This window comes from Pteropus medius, unplaced genomic scaffold, assembly GCF_902729225.1.
Source record: "Pteropus medius unplaced genomic scaffold, Ma_sr-lr_union100, whole genome shotgun sequence".
NCBI lineage: Eukaryota > Metazoa > Chordata > Mammalia > Chiroptera > Pteropodidae > Pteropus > Pteropus medius.
The window spans coordinates 20,777,264-20,781,956 of NW_024344240.1; the positions used below are offsets into that span (position 1 = coordinate 20,777,264).

The following is a 4,693-nucleotide window of genomic DNA, read 5'->3' on the forward strand; positions in this document are numbered from 1 at the left end:
GTGATGAGTAGCAGCTTGAAAAGTGCCAGGGCACATGAAGAGTAACTGAAGTGACTGGCTTCAGGGAGAAGTTTAAAAGGGCAGCTCTCTCTGAGACCAAAGTGCTGGTAAGCACCATTGTTCCTTTGATGAGCCTTCTCTCCACCCAGGCTGTAGGCACAGGCAGGCACCAAATTTGTTTCCATTAAACTGGCCCCACTCTGGCAATTCCCTGAAGCTGGAACCCCATTCAGTGGCTGTTACTCACAAGTAGCCCACCTCAGCCCACACTGTGGACATTCCTAAAATCTCTGAAAGGTCCACAGACCACAAACAAGCAGCAGTTGGCCTCAGTGTGCCCTGTACCTTTTGCTAAGCAGCCCTCAGCCTGACACTAATGGCAGCTGACTTCAGTTCACAGCTGAGCCTCTCCCAGGTTCTGCCAAGCCCAGAAGAAGCAGCTACCAACCACAGGTCACTTGTAGTTCCTACCAGGTGGCACCAGGCTGACCTCGGTCTGCGCCAGAGCCCCTCCCAAGTGGCCCCAGGACCAACACACTTGGTGAACAGCTTCAGATCACAACAGAGCACCACTCAATTACTTCCACAAATGACACACTAAAAGGGTGGACTTAGACACCAGAGCCCCACTATAGTGAATCCCACTTAATAGGGTTAGTTCTTACACAATAGCTCATCTGCTGTAGTCACAGCCAGTCTTTAAGCCAGTCAGTCTGAGGGTCAATCTTGCTCACTGATGTGTCAACAGTAATCAAAGCTCAACTACAATAGGAGGGCACACACAACCACAAAAGGGATACCCCTGAAGTACCAAGCTCAGGTTACCAGGGAGACTGTGCCATTGAGTCCCACAGGACACCTACTACATAAGCCACCTGGCCAAGACTGGGAAACAGCAGATCTACCTAATATGTAGAAACAAACATAAGAAAGCAGCAAAAACAAGGAGACAAAGAAATGTATCCCAAATGAAAGAAGAGAGGACAAAACTCCGGGGTGGGGAAGGGAACCTAAAATGGAGGCAAGCAATCTACCAGATACAGAATTCAAAACAGTGGTTATAAGGATGCTCAATGAACTTAATGGAAGAATAGATGAACTCAGTAATAACTTACGAAAATAGATAGAAAGCATAAAAAAACAACCAGTCAAAAATGAATGATACAAAATTGAAATGAAGAATACATTAGATGTAAGTAGCAGTGGATTAGATGAAGCATAGGATCGAATCAGCAATTTGGAAGACAGGGTAGAAGAAAATACCAATTAGAACAGCAACAACAACAACAAAAAAAGAATTTTAAAAATGTAGTATATTTTAAGGGACCTCTGGGACAACATCAATTGTAACAACATTTGCATCATAGGAGTACCAGAAGGAGAATAGAGAGAGCTAAAGATGAAAAACCTCTATTTGATAAAATAATGACCCAAAACTTCCCCAACCTGGTGAAGGAAATAGACACAAGTTAAGGAAGCACAGAGAGTCCAAACAAGATGAACCCAAAGAGGACCAAGATCTATTACAATTAAAATTCCAAGGGTTAAAAACAAAGAGAATTTTAAAAGCAGCAAGGAAAAAGCAGTTAGTTACCTGCAAGGGAGTACCCATAAGACTGTCAGCTGGTTTCTCAGCAGGAACTTTGCAGGCCAGAAAAGATTGGCACAAACTATTTAAAATGTTGAAAAGCAAGGACCTGCAACCAAAATTACTCTACTCGGCAAAGATATCATTTAGAATTGAAGGACAGAAAAAGATCTTCCCAGACAAGAAAAAGCTAAGAGTTCATCATCACCAAACTAGTATCAAAAGAAACATTAAAGAGATTTCTTAAAGAAGGAAAAGTTGAAAAATATGAATAATAAAATGGGAATAACTACATAACTATCAATAATTTCTTTAAATATAAATGGATTAAATGCTCCAATCAAAAGACATAGAGTGGTTAAATAGATAAGAAAACTTGACCCATATATATGCTGTCTGCAAGAGACCCAATTCAGCTCAAAAGACACACACAGACTAAAAGTAAAGGGATAGAAAAAGGTATTTCATGCACATAGAAACAATAAAGAAAGCTGGGGTAGCAATATTTATATCAGAAAAACAGACTTTAAAACAAAGGCTATATAACAAGAGACAAGGAAGAACATTTCATAGTGATAAAGGAATCAATCCAACATGAGAATATAACCCTTGTAAACATTGACAGACCCAACATAGGAGCACCTAAATGTATAAAGAAAATATTGATGGACGTAAAGAGATTAACAATAATACAGTCATAATGACAGAGGACTTTCACATCTCACTGACATTAATGAATAGATCATCCAGACATAAAACCAACAAGGAAACAGTGGATTTAAACAGTGAACACATTAAACCAGATGGATTTAGTCTATGGCCATGCCACCCTGAATGTGCCTGATCTTGTCTGATCTCAGAAGCTAAGCAGGGTCAGGCCTGGTTAATACCTGGATGGGAGACCACCTAGGAATACCAGGTGCTGTAGGTGTTAAATAAATAAATAAATAAATAAATAAATATATATATATATATATAAAATATATATATTTTATATATAAAATTAAATATAATATATATATATATATATATATAAATGAGCAAACTAGATGAATTTAATTGATATTTTTAGAACATTTCACCCCAAAGCAGCAGAATATAGATATTTTTTTCAAGCACACATGAAACATTTTCCAGGATAGACCACAAAACAAGTCCCAATAAATTTAAGAAGATTGAAATCATACCATGTAGCTTCTCTGATCACAATGCTATTAAACTAGAAATCAATTACAAGAAGAAAACTAAAAACACACAAATGCATGGAGACTTAAATATGCTACTAAACAAAAAATTAATTAATTCAAAATAATGACCTAAGCAGTAGGATTTCCCTTAGTAAATATGATAAATGAGTCTCACTCTTCAACCTTTAAAACTAGTTAACTGAAATAACCTCAACATATTGTTGGCTTTAAAATTTGAATCTAATTTGCTGTAAAATCTCAATAGTAATCAATGCAGAGTAATCAGTTATTTCACAAGGAGAATCTCACTTAGATAAATAGACTCTACTAAGAACTAAAATAATACCAGTTACTCCAAAAAATATTATTACTACTTTGCAGAGGAGTCAATTCAAGTTCAGAAGAGTTAAGTAACCTGTGTAAAGCTTATAATTCTTAAGTAATAGAGTCGGGATTAAATTTAATATTGAATTTGATCAAAGATGGGATAGATTGGGCCATAGATGGGAGAGACGCACTCTCTGCATTCAAGTGAGTTCCTGAGTATTGTGATTTTTGAAATTAGAACTTGCTGCTGGGATCAGAAGAATAAGGAAGAGTGGAAGAGCCTGAGATTTTGATTTCATGTGAAGATAAAAGGTAAAGCCTGTAATTAAATACAAGTAAGAATATCTGGCCTATAGTAATCTGCACAGACCATTAGTAACTGCAGTGTAAGACCAGCTAGCAATCGAAAAATTTAAACACTACAAGGATACTAAAGATGGTAATCAAAAATGGAAAGGTAGAATTTTCAAAAGCTCATGAAGGACTCTCAGAGAAATTAATAAGGCCTTTTATTATTTTTATAAAAATTACACCTTTCATGACCCTGCTGAAATTCAAATATAATGTGAAGGATGGCATACTGTGTTATCATTTTATTTTAGTGAGAAAATATCAAATACCAAAAATAAACATGAAATATCTGAATACTTGCTCTACTCTTAATTTATTCTCAAAGCAGGTGTATAGTGGTCATTATTACTTGAATATTATTAAATATAAGATTAAATAAAAGTATCTTTACAATTTTTAGTTTCGACTTTCAAGATAAAGTCCTAGTCCCATTATTCTTTTTGAAAGTTTGGTCCCCATTTACAGTAAGTTTATTGTAAGTGGTTCTTTCTTGCTAAGGAAAGAAACTCTTGTGTATGAGAGTCAGTAGGGAAAGGATAGATGATATCTACAATGATGTTACCTCCCATTATACACAAAATGAGTAGAGAGTTAAATATTTTAAAAGCCCAACTATAAAGTCTGAAGAAACTATGAGCAAAGAGTTTATAATCTGTGGTATGGAGGACTTTCTAAGCAAAACACAAAAACAAAGAAGGGAATCAGATGACTGATAATCATATTAATAAATGCCCAAACTCACCAATAATCAGGAAAATTCAAATTGAAATGGAGTTTTCCCCATTTGAGTAGAAATTTTGAAAAGGTTGAAAATGCTTAGTATCTGATGAGGGTTTAGGGCATTAGATATTCCTATATACAATTGGAGGATGTTAAATTTGAAAAGCTTTTTTTTTTGTCAGTATCTACTAAAATGTAAATGCTGCTAAGAAATAATTTTGCTTTAGTATTATTCTAGAGAAATTACCATACCTGTGCATAAAGTTATACATCATATATGCAGTGACTCAACAATAACACATGAAACATAAAACCTAATAAAAAGGTTTATGGTTCATCCATACTATTAAATATTATATATGTAGCTATGAAAAAGTATGAAATGTCTGCTCATGTGCTGACATGGAAAGATCTCTAAGATATATTAAGTTTTAAAAAAGTAAGATGGAGCATGACTACATGGTTGTTTCTTAAAAGGACATATTTTAATGGAAAAACATATAATAAATGCATACATAGT

At 35.1% G+C, this 4,693-nt stretch overlaps 1 pseudogene; it reads left to right on the forward strand.

Moving 5' to 3' along the window:
• The first annotated feature begins 2,400 nt into the window (after positions 1-2,400).
• Positions 2,401-2,519, forward strand: LOC120607452 (uncharacterized; annotated as a pseudogene).
• The last annotated feature ends 2,174 nt before the right edge of the window (positions 2,520-4,693 follow it).